This window comes from Dipodomys merriami, unplaced genomic scaffold (genome assembly GCF_024711535.1).
Source record: "Dipodomys merriami isolate MVZ:Mamm:240054 unplaced genomic scaffold, mDipMer1.0.p SCAF_11, whole genome shotgun sequence".
NCBI classification, from domain to species: domain Eukaryota; kingdom Metazoa; phylum Chordata; class Mammalia; order Rodentia; family Heteromyidae; genus Dipodomys; species Dipodomys merriami.
In genome coordinates this window covers 42,328,998-42,344,885 of record NW_027202382.1, presented here as the reverse complement: position 1 = coordinate 42,344,885, position 15,888 = coordinate 42,328,998, and the positions used below count along the sequence as shown (strand labels likewise).

At 44.0% G+C, this 15,888-nt stretch overlaps 1 protein-coding gene across 5 annotated transcripts in view; it reads right to left on the bottom strand.

Annotated features, from left to right (window-relative positions):
• Nucleotides 1-15,888, bottom strand: part of Garnl3 (GTPase activating Rap/RanGAP domain like 3) — a 131,139-nt gene that overhangs the window by 81,837 nt on the left and 33,414 nt on the right. The window lies entirely within an intron of this gene.

The following is a 15,888-nucleotide window of genomic DNA, read 5'->3' as shown; positions in this document are numbered from 1 at the left end:
GTAAAAATGTCATTAGTTTCATGTTAAAGACAATTAAATGACAATCTTTCTGAAATTAAAATAAATACATTTTTTTTTTTTTTTTTTTGGTCCAGTCGTGGGGCCTGAACTCTGGGCCTGGGCGCTGTCCCTCAGCTCTTCAGCTCAAGGCTAGCGCTCTACCACTTGAGCCACAGCGCCACTTCCGGCTTTTTTCTTTTTGTTTATGTGGTGCTGAGGAATCGAACCCAGGGCCTCATGCATGCAAGGCAAGCGCTCTACCCCTGAGCCACCTTCCCAGCCCAATCCTTATTTTAAAAAAAATTTTTTTTGCTGTTCCTGGGGCTTGAACTCAGGACCTGGGCACTGTCTCTGAGCCTCTTTGTTCTTTAGACTGGCACTCTACTATTTGAGTCACAGCACCACTTCCAGATTTTTTGAGTAGTTTATTGGAGATGAGAGTCTCATGAGGACTTTTCTGCCCAGTGATCATCAGATCTCAGCCTCCTGAGAAATTAGGATTACAGGTATGAGCCACCTGTGCTTCTCAGGAACAATCCTTTTATTAGTAAAGAAATTCTGTAAAGTTATGTAAATGAGATCTCAAACAGTGTCCTCCCACAGTCCCTTCTCTCACATTTTAGGGCCTAGCTGATCAGGTTCAACCTCAGTTGCACATTTCCTTTCCTAGCTTTGTGGCCCTGAGAAAATTACTTGATCTTTCTTTTATATCTGTTGGTTTCTTTTATCTCTGAAATGGGGACAACAGGAGGTGGAGGACAGAGCTCGAAGGGATGGGATGTGGCTCAAGTGGTAGAATTCTTGCCTGGCAAGAGTTCTGTGCTTAGACCTCAGTTCTCCCCAACCCCTACCTCAAAAAAACAGTGGGAAAGGCCCATGGAGAGGGTCTTTTTAGCTGGAACCACAAAAGGCGTCACAGAGAAGGTAGGCTCCTGCTCTGCCACAGACTTAAAGTAAAGCCAAGGAAGTTGGAGAGCTGAAGATGAAATACCTGAGAAAGAAGCTTCCTAAGGGGTGCGTGGAGAAGCCACAGGCCATCCCTGGGCATGCTGGCAGACAACAGAGGGTAGGGATGCGAGTGGCTGGATGGTGAGAAATGCTGGCCGCTCACTTGTATGTACAGAGTTCAAATTAGTGTCCTTGTCACAGGGATCAGAGGCCCCAAAGGTACGAGCCCAAAGCCCTGGAGGGCCACTCAGATGCTCTGCCTCATGGCGCCTGTTAGGCTCAACAAGTCTTCAGTTAGTATGCCTGGGGTTAGAGGACCACTTATTGCATGGAACTCCTGAATCTACAGCAGGGGTACTAAGTAATCTCCCATTCCAAGTGCCTTGACAGATAGCACTCTCCTGGGCACCGTGGTGAAAATGGCGCCTTTGTGCTGTTGAGAAGAAAGTAACTCTGTAGCCCTTCAACTTAAGTCTCTCTACCAGGCAGATGAAGAAAAAGACTACCTTCCCTTGTGGTTTTGGATGACACTGGGGTTTGAACTCAGGGCCTCTCTACCACTTGAACCACACCCTCAGCCCTTGTTGCTTGAGTTATTTTTCAAATAGGATCTTGTATTTACTCTCAGGTCAGCCTGGACTTCAATCCTGCTTAATCTTCTCCTGTCACTGGGATGACAGGTGCATGCCACCATAGCCTGCTCTTATAGGATGATATGGAATCTTGCCAACTTTTTGCTCAGGCTGGTCTGGAACTGTGATCCTCCCAATCTCTTCCTCCCGAGTAGCTGGGATCACACGTGTGGCCTCTGAGCCTGGGCAGGAGCAGCAATGTTGCAAGAAGGTAGGGATGCTAGTGGGAGGAAAGACCAGATTGACAGGGCCTCTCAGAAGGATGAACTACTGCATCTACGGATCTGCTTTATAATCTTGCAGTAACTACTCTCAAATTAGGAAGGAAGGAAGGAAGAGTGTGGGAACAAGGCTCCATCCGGCACACATGTACAAAATGCCACAGGTAGGAGAGAGACAGGCAGAGTCCTGGCAGCAGTGTCCTAGAGAGAGCAGCTAAATCAACATGCCACACCGGAGCGGGGCTGGGGCTGGAGGGGATTTGGGCTCTGCAAAGTTGCCATCTTGCTCTCTGACCTAGAGAGCTGGCATTTTCTCAAGCTAATAGAAAGAGCAAAGCAAACACAGCTTCACAATCCCCCTCCTTCCAACCAGACCACCCCCATGGCCCCTAAAGCCCGACGAGCCACTGGTTCAGAGCAGCAGACGGCAAGCACAGAAGGCCTATCTCACTCCAGCAGAGCTTTACAAGGCAAGCAGTGAGTCCACACCGGAAATGGATCAGAAAGCTCTACACAATCACCTGCCGTGCAGCTGTGGAGCTTGGAGCAGCTGTGGCCCCAAGGGGACAGCGATAGCCCAGGCCAGGTGCATGCTCTGAATGCAGAGCACAGGCTCTGAAGAGCTGTTTGGATTAGCTTGAAGATTTCCTAAGAAGGGGGAAGACCTTCCAACATAGAGACTATGACAGTGCTAGGTAGGACCCTGAAAATTTAAAAAAGGAAGCTTTTTTCTTCTTTTGAGACAAGGTCTTACTGTGTAGCCCAGGCTAGCTTCAAACTTAGGATCCTCCTGCCTCTGCCTCCCGAGTGCGGAATTACAGGTATGTACACCCACGCCTGGCTTTTAACTATTCTTTTAACATTTTCTATCAGGGATTTTAGATTTTCACACAGAGTGAAACCGAAAGAGGATACTCAGGAGAGAACACAAAGGCACCATGCCTAAGTGCCTCTTCCTATTTATATAAAATAATATACATATTGAAATGAACTCCAAGAGATGGCAAAGGAGACTTCTCCTTTTCTTCTTTTTTAGATGGTTAGGATAGCCTCTTCTTCCTTCTCCCCACTCCCTTCCCCCCGGCCCCCCGCATCTTCAGAAGGGTTGGAAGGCGGCCCCAGAACTCAAGGGAAAAAGGGTGAGAAAGTGCAGCTGTGTTGCTCACTGGACACAGAAGAAAGTGAACTATATAACTTGTGGTGGAGATGGGAGAGAGGGACTGGGGCAGAGTGAGGGAGCAGAAGACGCTGTACGAAAGAAAGGTAATGAACTCATTACCTGACTCATAGTTGTAATCCCTCTGAACATCACCTCTACGATAGCAATAATTAATAATAAAAATTTCTGTCAGTATAGGGGTCTGAACTCAAGAGATTCATGCTTGCTAGGCAGGCACTCTACCACTTGAGTCATGCCTCCAGTCCTTTATGCTCTGGCTTTTTTTTTTCTTGAGCTGAATTCAAGTTACTGGGGCTTGAACTCAAAGGCCCTGGGGTTGATCAGTGCACTTCGTGGTCAACACAAAATATGATGGGAACCATGGAGAGATGCAAAGTATTCTAAAGTGTGAAAGATGACTTGCCCATAGGTGGAGTAGGAAAGGCTATGGCAGAGATAAGACCCAGCAGAAGTCAGGTCAGAGAGCATTCTGGAAGGATGGGAAGTAGGGGGAGGCTCCAGAGAGCAGGTAACAGTAGGTGTAAAGGCCTATTTGTTGAATTCTAGGTCCCATGTCCCATGAGCTAAAGCCCAACAGCAGGTTGATCAAAACCATGGAAGGCTGAGAAGTACCTACCTGCTTGATGCTCTAAAAGAGAGGTGCTGCAGTCTGATGCTGTAGCTTGTGTGTTTGCTTAAAAGCATGAGAACTGCATGTGAGGGAATGTATTCTTCACAGCATTAAAGAAATCAAAGCCCCAGAATCCAGTTAATTACAGCTGAGGATACAAAAAAAATCAAAAACCAAAAACCAAAACCAAACAAACCAGATATAATCCTATCAAGAAGTGGCTGAATGGAATCTTTGAGATGTCAAGGAGACCTGGAGAAAATGCCAGGAGCTCACCGAAGGAGGAAACAAACAAATGTTACACAGATAGAGGAGTGCATGCAGGTACTTAGCCTTTCTTCTCAAGAGACCCTTTTCTTCTGTTCTTACCCTTTTTCTTCAAGATACCAATTAAGAAAGGAAATAAAAGTCATTTCTGCAACAGAATCTTGTTTGAAAATGCTGTGCCTAGCCCACTCCACACACAGCAATGCAGAATGTGGTTTTTAATCCATTGCTCAAGTGATTTTTTTTTTCTTTTTTAGGCATGGTTAAGGTTTGATGGGAACTAAAGCTGCCTGTAACAATGGCAAATCATGGGATTTAAAGAGAACACAATCTACCGGGGATAAAGTGGGAGGGCCAGCCTAGCCTCTCGACAGCTGTGTGGACAAACGAACTTCTCTGAATCTCAATTATTTCCCTTGTGCAAAAGGGAAGGGGACAGGAGTCATCTCTGTCTAGGTGGTTGTGAAACTGCAACGAGAGCACATATACAAACCACTCAAGATCATCTGGGATTGACCAAGGACTTGGTGTGGCTGAAGAGCCCGGAGCCGCCCATGTTGTTCAGAGTACAGGACCCACAGGATTTGCTGGGAGACTGCACATGGCCACGAGCGGTTTTCTGGTTACTGGAATTTGCAGCTCAACAGAAGGTAAAGCCATCAGACCACTCAGTGCTTGGCCTGGGGAAAGGGGTGACGGAGAGTTCAGTTTGGGACATGGTGAGTTCCAGTTGCCCATGGGTGACCCCAGGAGGCATGCACTGTAGGTGTCTGGGGAAGGAGTCCACCGACAGACATCTGCAGACAGAAAGCTAGTAGTGTCTCTCGATGTGAGACTTGCTGATTTAAACATAGACAGTGAGAACAGAGTCAAAAGAGAATCCTAAGAAGTAGGCCAAAGACAAGAGATGTGGGGGGCGGGGGGAAGGGGGAACTCCACGGGAGGGTAACACGAGGGTGGAGAAGGTTTTCCCGGGCCCAGTGCAGCAGATTGGCTGAGAAAACCAAAGATGGAGTTGTGCCAACAGGATTTGGTAGCGAGGTGGTCTTTGGTGACCCTAGCAAGGACCCTAACAAGAGGAGTGTGGGAACAGGAAGGTGTCCAAAGGGGAAAGTCAGAGAGAAGTTGTGAAACAGATGCGAGACTCAAAAGAGAATTTAAGAGAATGGCTGAAATATTTTCCCAAGTAATTAAAAAGTCTGCACATCTATTAAGCAAGCGCAGTTTGGGATGCTGCTTTAAAAGACTGCAACACTGCGATAACAGCAATAGGCCAATTAAAAAGCCGAGGGCGAAAAGCACAGAATCCTTTTCTTACACAGAAAGGAACTCAAAATAACCGCTTTAATTAAATGGGTAAAATAATTCAATATAAAATATTACTCATGGCTCAGCAGTAGCAGGGGGGTGGGCCTGTGGGCTCCTCTGGGATGTCACTCATGCTAGGTGACACTGGAATTTTTTTTCTTTTTCGTATTTTTCACTAAATTTGCTCAGTGGTTAAAAAGTGTTCCAATGTCAGCCATCCACCCCTCCCTTCTTTTATCTGTAGTCCAGGGTTTGAACTTGGGGCTTTGCACTCCCTAGGCAGGTACTCTACTGTGTGAGTTATGTCTCTAGCCCTTTTTGGTTTGGTTATTTTTGAGATAGGGCCTCAATTTTTTTTGCCAGGGTTGGCTTGGACCTGGATCCTCCTATTTACACTTCCCAATAGAGTTGGAGGCTTTGCACACTTTTGTCCTAGACTGACCTAAAAAAATACAGCACCCCTAAACTCTGCCTCCTGACTAGTGACTGGATTACAGGCATGAGCTGCTACACTGGGCAGATGCTTCCTTCTCTAATGAAGAAGGTAAAAAGCTAGTCCAACTGTGGAGAGGACGTGTGTCCTGAGATGGAAGGAAGCAGGAAAGAGAGGTCTCAGCTTAAGGGGTCTCAGGGAGACTCCCAGATACTCCTGGACCCACAGCCCCCGGGCAACACTGTCCCAAGTTGCCTGCTGTTCGCCAGTTAATAAGTTCAAAGGGCTATGCTTCTGAGGGCCTATAAAAAGAGTGCTTAATGTTCAGAGCCTATCTGGTGAGAGGCTGGCAGCAAGATAAGTTCCTTTTCATCTTCAACAGCGCCAGAAGTAGAAGAGTGGGTTTCACACTGCATGCTCGTGGCACACAGTCAAATTCTCTAAACCCAGAAGATAACACAGGGCTTTTCTAAAAGTAACTTTCAGAAAACTGAAAACATTTTATTGGTTTTGTGGTAGAACTGGGTTGAACTCAGGGCCTTTTGTCTGCCCGGCAAGCGCAGTACCACTGAGCCATGCCTCCCTTTGGAAAATGCTTCTACTTACATTACTGATTACTTAGTACAACGATATATATATTTTACTTTTCCCAGCCTTAATTTTTCTGTGCCAGTAGCAAGGCTTGAACTCAGGACCTCCCACTCTCCCTTGCTTCCTTGCTCACAGCTGACGCTCTACCACTTGGGCCATGCCTCCAGTCAGGCATTTTGCTGGTCAATTGCAGATGGACTCTCTTGGACTTTGTTGCTTAAGCTGGCTTCAAACTGTGATCCTCAAATCCCTGAGTCCTGAGTAGCCAGGTCTGCAGACATGAGCCAGTAGTGCTTAATTTTCTCCTTTATTTTTTGTTTATTTTATTATTTGTATATTTATTTTTTTATTTATTCCATGGCAAGGAATTTCATCATGATCTTTCCATACGTGTATATAATGTCAGAGTCAAGGCAGCTGCTTGGTGGATGTGGCCCGGGGCACTAAAATGCACCAGGCCCAGGCTTTAATCAAACAGGAACCAAGGAAGAACCTATGTTTAGAGACCTGTGAGAATTTTGCCTCCTGAGGATACAAGAGAACACAATTCAGGGAGGAAACCATTCTACTCCATTTCCTGTGCAGAAGAATTAGGAACAAACAATGTGTTTATAGTTTGTATATCTAGTGATGAGAAATAAATGTTTGGCACTGTCACAATTTCAGCATGGTTTTATAGTAGAGTGGGACACCATATTCCATCAGGTAAAGAAAGACCACTAGAGTCAAAGGACAAAGATCCCAGGATACCTCAGGCTGCCAGCACAAGTGTGAAAGCCAGAGACCATGGGCTGGGCTGAGGCAGCTGCAGAAGCATGGAGTGGCCCAGAGGTACGGACAACGTGGGCCTAGGCAGGAAGGACCTACGTGACCTCAGAGACGAGCAGGAGCAGGCCTGACCCACGGGAGGCAGGAAATGGACATTAGTGTCTCTAGCTTCAAGACCAGAGAGCACAGAGGTGGCTCCTCCTGAGGATGAACTGGAGAAGAACTGGATGTGTGTGGCCTTCTCATGCTGTCTGCGCTTAGCTGGTGCATTTTGGTATAGTTTTGTATTCCAGCTACCTGTGTCATTAAGACAGAGTTCAGTGTTCTAGCTGATTACCAAATGGCTGGTCAAGTGGTAGAAATTTTTTTTTTATGTTCCTAGGAAAATGGGTTGTAAAGTCACACTGTAAGGAAAACTAGAGTGTGTTGGGCGGGGGGGAGGAAAAGTAAAAACTATTCTATAAACCAGATAATTGTCAATGGGGAACAGAAGGACTGATTGCAGAAGTATTTTTTAAATGCTCTGCCTTATATCTTTAAAAGGCTTTAAGTCAGATTACTGAATACATCTTACTCAAAGGATAACATAAGATTCAGAGCACATTCAGAACAAGGGAAGACCAGGTGTGGGTAAATAAACTATAAATAAGAATCAGATGAGGACTCATTCTATGAAGGCTGTTAGAGACAAGCCATAAATAAGACTTCAGAGCTTCCTAGAAGACACTGCAAAGAGGAAAATACCCTTTCATTTTCAGGTTCCCCTCCTGCTTAGCAGGCTAACAACAAACCAGCTTCTCGGGAGATGAGTGACATTTTTTGGTCCTGGGAAGTGTTTCGCCTAGGCTCCTGAACGGAGACACTGTGTGGCAGGCAGAGTGAGGAAAGTGCCCAGCAGCGTTCTGAACAGACCCGCATATGGATGCGGTCCATCTGGCTGTTTTCCACACTGTCCATCAAACAACTTACAGGCACAAGGCCAAGCCCCAAATCAAGAAATGCAAATCTGAGAGAGGCCAGGAAAGGTAAAGGGCCAAGTGTATTTGTAGGTGCCATATACTCTGGCTTGATGTGGGAGCTGAATTTAGACTATTTAAGGCATGAATATCTCTCTGGATAATTATTTATTATGCACATGCTTCTTAAAACCTTTGAGTCTTGGCCAAAAAAACAGTTTGAAATGATACATTTGAGTAAAAATGAAAAGCAGAGTTACTTCATGGTGTTGAATAGGGCAGCAGTGTTTATTCTTGACCAACCTACTTTTCTGAGAGACCCCTGCAAACAGCAAGAAGGGCTCGCAGGCTGAGAACATGGGTGCAGGGCTCATGGAAGCAGACAGGCCTGGGCTTGTATGTCACCTCTGCAACTTGCTAGCTGTGAGACCTCTGGAGATCATGGGTAAAGGGAAATCCACACGCTATCCACAAATGTCTTCTGAGTACCCACAAGGTGATACATAGCCAGGTAATACCTACCTTACCTGGATGCTTGTGAGGATTAAAGAAGTACCGCACCTTACATATTCAGCACTGTGGTAGGCCCTGTGGTGCGTGGCTGGCATTCAATAAATGTTAAAAACCCATCATAATAATAACAAAACAATAACTGTAACAAAAGACTTCGAGTTCTATTCTAATGCATAAGTCATTTTATGACTAGTCTCCCCTTCCTACTCACAGAAAATGGTTGCAATCATCACAATAATAATCTTTAGCCTGAGAAAATTTCAAAGTGAGTAAGGCCATCACCCACAAAGGCAGGGAAAAAAAAATCAAAGAAGTCCCAGTGTGGGTCCCATTGTGTTAAGCTGTGTCTGAAAACACCTGGACAAACCCTGTTTAGAGGCTCCAAGTGCAGTGACCTGCTCTGTAAGACACAGCCAGCTATACTGGAGAGTATATGCCCAAAGCAGAAGTTTATTTGTAGAGTGTTGAATTATTGATGTTTTGATGTTCCTGAGGGAAACAGACTGGTGCCTTTTCTAATCTTTCAATTTGGGAATGCCATACAGAATATGATTTCACCCATAAAATGCCCATGAAAACAAAAAGTCTCCTCAACAAACAGAAAAGAAAAAAACTGCCCTGGACTAGCAGGGATGCTGGTCCAGCAGCTAAGATACTCATTAGCAACTGATTGTCTTTCTGCATACCAGTCCCCTGGGTATAATTCACATTTGAGCCCCCACAAAAATACAAATTACTACATAGAAAACCTTGAGGGTCCTCAGTCAAAACCTCAGATGTTAGAATCTGTGGATGCCAGGCCAGTTCACAGCTAACTGCTCGGATGGTCATTCGATAGCACAAAGCCAGACGCCTTTTGAAGCAGCTCTGAGTTTCTGACACCCCTCCACCCCCATCTTCCTTTAGCTACTTCTTTGCTATACAGCCTGGAGGGATGCATGCAGCTCACCCAAGGCGAGTCTGTTTGGTTAAGACACAAGTGTACAAAGGAACAGACAACATTTTATCCTGTTTTATCCTGATCTGAAATCATTTCCCAGAAGCACGGAAGTCGGGGGGGGGGGGCACGGGAAGGTGTTGCATGAGACTTGGCGGCCTGGTTGGGCAGGGGGACGGGAAGAGGTCTATACTGTGCCCATCCTGTTTATCATGTATGCCACATCACTTTCCTATCAGCCGAGTCAAAGGCCAAGAAAGGATCAATAAAAGCTACAAACAATCTCATGCTTTTCCTGACAGATTTCGATATGAAGCAATGAAGAACGGCTGATAGTGTGATAGCTGTGCCTTGCTTGGAAAGCTGCCATCAGAGACTGGACTTACAATTTATCAGGAAGAAAAATGGCATATGTTTTAGGTGGAACATACCGCAAGCTAATGAGTCTAACTGTGCTGGGGGTGGGGATTCACAGAGGCTTGTTTTCCCTTCCTTTATTTATTTTTCATGGGGTAGACTGCTCTCTAATTTCAATCAAACCGGACCACACATTCATTCAATCAATATTTGCTAAGTAACTAAAGCTAAGCATTGTGCTTGGTACCAGGAACTCAATGCCTACAAAGAGCCATGATTCCTATTTTAGGGAGCTTATTATCTGTATCTGCACTTAAGGGATTAATAAAAGTACCAGGGGTTAGAGTCTACTGGTACAGAAAGAAATTTTCATGAAGTGCTTTCAAACAGTCTGCTATATGAAGGAACGTGACAGACCTATTGGGGAGTTCATACCAGTTTCTGCCCTCATTAAACTTTTCTCTACATCCTCTTCAGAGAAAATCTGCCTCCCCTAAAAACTCTGTTGAAGGGATGCTTCTAAAAAGCCAGGTTTATACCACATGGCTCCACTATCTTGAGTACCACTGTCTGAATGAGGGATTCTTACCTGTACTAACAGGAACCAATCTGCACTATTCCATTTGGAATCGGAAACGGGGGTTAAAGATAAAGAGCTGGTGATAGGAAGCAGAGCTGAAGACTGCAGGGAGAGAGAGCTGGAAAGCAGCTGAGTAATGAAAAAGATTCTGAGAACTTAGTATAGAACAGGCTCTGTACCAGACCTAGAAACACAACAATGAACAAGGCAGATGTGAATCCTGCCCTCATCTCTAAAGGACAAGCAGTAAGTAAATAAATAAATGAAAGTGTACACAGCCTGATGAGCAGTGCTGAGGAGGTAAGCAGGACCATGAGTCAGAGAGCCTCCGGAATGAACCACTGTGGATCGGGTGGTCGGGGAAGGCCTCCTGGACCAGGTGACATTTAAGCTGAAAACAGCCATTCACTGGGGAAGCTAACTCCTAGGAGCAGCTCTGGAAAGAATAAAAGTTGTATAGCAAAGAGCTCAGCATGTCTAGAGACCAATATGCCAGAAGTTGAAGCCTGGTGACTGAGTGGAGGGAGAAGAAGAAGAGCAAGGTGGAGCATATAATCACACAGATCCTTGGTGTATAGTTTGGCTTGAAGTACAAGGGGCAATCAAGGGAGGATTTCAAGAAAACAAATCATATTGTAGCTACTTAGGAGGCAGAGATTAGAAGGATGATAGTTCCAGGCTGGTCCAGGCAAAAAGTTAGTAAGATCTCATGTGAACAAATACATTGAGGCTAGGGATGTGGCTCAAGTGGTAGAGCACCTGCTTGGCAAGCATAAGGTCTTGAATTCAAACCCACATACTGCCAAGAAAGGAAGGAAGAAAAGATAGAAAGAGAGAGAGGGAGGCAGGTTGGTTGTGTTGCCAACATTTTAGACTATCCATCTACCACAATAGAGACATACAGACCTCTGAGATGGAAGAGAAAGCCCAAAATTAATCCTTGTGTGTATGGCCAATTGTTTTCAAGGAAGGTGATGTGATCATTCAATGGGGAAGGAATAGTTTTTTTTTTTAACAAATAGTGCTGGGAAAGTGGGATGTGTGATGCAAGAGAATTAAGGTGGAAGGTAACTTACACATGGACAGCAAGGAGTTAACTCAAAAATGTAAATATGAATCAGAGACATAGGCATGAAGGCTAAAACGATAACTCCTACAAGAGAAGGGGACTGGAGAGAGAAGCGATGTGCAATCGGGGGGCTGCTCTGTAGGGAGGAGAACAGAGCAGCCAGGCAGGGGAAATCAGATGGGCCAGAGAGAAACAGAATAGAGCTGGATGCCTTTCCTGCCACAGGAGGCCCAGCGGGACATCGTGCGCCTCATTCCTCCCTGCAAGACTCACCAGATCCTTCTAGAAAAGGACTTTAGAGCTAGACTGACTGCATCTCTCTTCCTCAAAATGAAGCAAGCTCTGGTTCAAAGGCAGGGAGCCCAGCTGAGGTCGGGGGAGGGTCACAGCCTGGGGACACAAAAATGGAGGCAGTTGTTTTCTGAAGTCAGCTCCATGGAAACAGATAAGCTGGCTGGTTTTTCCTCTGTCTCTCTCTCTGTGCCTAGCATGCTGCCTGCCACACTGCCTTCAGAAAATACTTGTTGAAAGGGGGCTAAGGAGTTCTGCCATTAAGCTACAGAGATCTGGGGTTCTCAGTTCTTAGGTACTTAGGGAATTTCATTTTTCTGCCTTTGCTACTATTGTGAATGGCCAAGCTTAGTTCTGCACAAGGACTTATGGCTAATGGGTCTAAAGCCAACATTTATGTTAAATTTAAAATCTTCTAGAATCTTGGGTATTCTGTGAAGTTTGAGTTCTGGGATCCCAGCAATTTTCAACACATCAGGTAAAAGAGAGGTTACTTTGTCAATGCGCAGGACCCACAAATTGATTTTTAATTTACTAGTACAGTTGGCTCTCTATGGCATGGGCTCCATGTCAGCTGACTCAGCCAACTGTGTACTGAAAATATTTGGAAAAGTATGTCTATACTGAACATGTGCAGACTGTTGTTTTTTGTCATTATTTCCTAACATACAGTGTCACCACAGTTCCATCTCATTTACATTGACTTAGGTATCATAAATAATTGAGGTGCTTTACTGTATTCAGAGGATGTATAGGCTATATGCAAATATGTCATCCTCAGATGTCACCACTCAAGGAGGGTCCTGAACAAACCCCCACGAATACCAAGATTGTCTATTCTGTATATTTCAGAGGTGAGAGAAAATATCACTTCCCTTTTAAAACAGAGTCATGATTTCAAGAGATTCTTAGCAAAACCAGAGCTCTGCTCATTTCATTTTTCCAGTCATTCCAACCAACAGTGCATGTGTCATTTTTAACATGGTAAAACTAGAAACCACCTCATTTTACAAAATGAGGGAAATGGTTACAAAGATAAACATTTATCATCAAGTTGGTGGTAAATGCACAGATTAAAATGGTAAATCCAAGACTACATAGTTTAGGGTTTATAAAACATAGTTAAGCCAGGCACTGGTGGCTCATGCCTGTAATCTTAGCTACTCAGGAGACTGAGATTTTAGGATTGCAGTTCAACGCCAGCCTGGGCAGGAAAATCTGTGAAACTCTTATCTCCTAATAACCACCAGAAACCGGAAGTGGTGCTGTTGTTCAAAGTGGTAGAGCACTAGCCTTGAGCTGAAGAGCTCAGAGACAGCACCCAGGCCCATAATTCAAGCCCCACAACAAACAAAACCAAAACCAAAAACATAGTTAAGTGAATAAAGAAGAATGCAAAATTAAATGTATAATTTCATTATGACCATGTGAAAAAGAGGTTTTTAGCAGCTATAAAGATGTGAAGATGCCAAAAGGAGATAAAAATACTTGATGCAAATTGGTGAGGCTGTTCATAGGAAGTCAGTGCTAGGTTTGGACTTGGGGCCTCATGTTTGCTTAGCTTACTTGCTCAGCTGTACCACTTGAGCCAAATCTCCAGCCTTGCTTTTTGGTGGTTATATTGGATCTGGAGTCTTTTCTGCCTAGGCTGGCTTTGAACCACAATCCTCCAGATCTGTTTCCTGAATAGCTGGGGTTATAGGAATAAGTCACTGGCACTTGTCAAACATTTTAATATATTTAAATTTTACTTTATAAACTATAAACTCTCAACACACACACACACACACACACACACACACACACACACACACACACACACACACACACACACACACACACACACACACACACACACACACACACACACACACACACACACACACACACACACACACACACACACACACACACACACCCCTCCAGAGGAAAATCTTGAAGATGGAAGGGGCAGTGAAGTGAGAAATTTGTGGTAGTAAGCTGCCTGATTAGATCAGAGGGAACTGATGGTGGGTCCAACTCTTCAAGGCAGAAGGCCTTCAAGAGTAGTTTTTGGAACAGAAGCAGCAGCAGTCTAGAAACTTGTTAGAAATCCATATTGTGGGCTAATTATTGACTTTGAAATTCTGGATCTGGGGGAGTAGGTGGGCACAGTAACCTTTCGTGTGTGTGTGTGTGTGTGTGTGTGTGTGTGTGTGTGTGTGTGTGTGTGTGTGTGTGTGTGTGTGTGTGTGTGTGTGTGTGTGTGTGTGTGTGTGTGTGTGTGTGTGTGTGTGTGTGTGTGTGTGTGTGTGTGTGTGTGTGTGTGTGTGTGTGTGTGTGTGTGTGTGTGTGTTGGTTACTCAAGACGTACTCTACCACTTAAGCCACAGTTCCACTTCCAGATTTGGATGCTTAATTGAAGATAAGGGTCTCATGGACATTCTTGCCTGCGCTGGCTTTGAACTTCAATCCTCAGATCTCAGCTTTCTGAGTAGCTAGGATTACAGGCCTGAGACACTTGTGCCCAGCAGCAATCTGTGCTGTGAGAAGCCCTCCAGTTAACTGTGATGGCTCCGTGAGTTTATGATCCACTGCTCTCTAACTTGGTGAAAACTCATTCTGATATTCTGTGAGCCCATGTCTCCAGAGTTCACTTTTATACTCATGTTATATGCCTAAATACTACAACTGCTGATTACAAGAGCTCCATATTACTTTGGGCCAAGTTCAAAGTCTTCACATGACAGTGGAAGTTCTCCTTTTGCTACTGATTTTCATCTCACTATTACAGCTCGTGAACACGGATGTGTATGTGTGAGGTACTTTTAAGTCCATTGTCTCAGTCCTTACAACAACCCTTCAGGGAAGATAATATTAATGTCTTGGCTTATGGGTGAGAAAATTAAGACTGAAAGAAGTTTAAGATCATCACACTAGTGAATGATGAGACAAGGATGATGTCAGAGCACAAGCTCTTAAGTATCACCAGGGTGCCGAGAAGTGAAGCAACTTATGTGGCATGGAAGCAAGTCGTGGAGCTGAGATGTGAACCCTGGTCTGTCTGATTTCAAAGCCTATTTGCTCTGTAACTAGTAAGCTCTGCTGTCTCAGTCTCTGTGAGGCAGGACCATTTGCTCACTGCTGTTGGAACACATCATTGCCAAGAATCATGCTGTTTGCCCATATCTACTGTCTATTCTCTGCCACCCACCCACAACCTACAGCGTTCCACGAGGCCTTCCAAGCTACTTCCTGAGATCACTGGCTAGAACAGGTCGCTCCCTCTCTTCATGCTCTATGTGTGTGTCCCCCTCTGTTCTCCAGATCCCCCTCAGAGTTAGTCATGCACATGCTCCTTGAGGAGAGGCAGTGTCACCAGGGACCAACACAGAAGAGGCACTGACTCAGTCAATCAATGTGTCTTTTATGTGGCTTAAACTCATTCTTTAGATATTGTATCTTATCTACCCGATTGCTCCTTAGGAACAAGAATGAACTCTTAACCTATTTTATATTTTCAAGAAAACTAAAATAAAAAAATGGAAACTCAGACCTGGGCTGGGTTCCCAATCAAGTCCATAATATTCATTTGAATTAAAGTTGAATGCTATTGGTACACAACTCTGGTATAAATTTTTTTACTATCGAAACCTTGTAATAATGTAGCTTTTATTAATGGGGGAAAATTGGGCCCCATACTAATGGATACAAGCAACTCATTAAAAAATAGAAATATTAATGCCCTTAAGTGGTATATAATAATAAATAGACTTTATGAGTCATTTTCCTGAAATTTGTTCAAATTTCCATGCAAGTAAAAAGAACAGTCACAGTTCTGTCTCTTAAAAATTAATTGTACCTTTGTTAATGAAAACACACGTAAAAATCAAACCACAAATTCCAATCTCACTTCTTAGGAAAATATAGATTATTTTCATTCCAAATATCTTTATCTATTACAGTTGTTTATTTAGTCCAACCACTATGATTTTAACAGAAAAAGATCTCAAAAATATTCTAACTCCTTGTCACATATCCAGAAAGCAAAGGTATAGATGATCAGAATAAGTATTTCAATATTTAAATCTTGAAAATTAGATCTATAAACTTTGAGGCAAAAGAGAATATAAAAATGAAATACTACCTTTCTTAATTTCTAAATTAACTTATTTAATTCTATCTACTGTGAATAGAGAAAAAAATTACCAAGCCAAAACATATTTTTTAATAAGCTGGAAGATACGA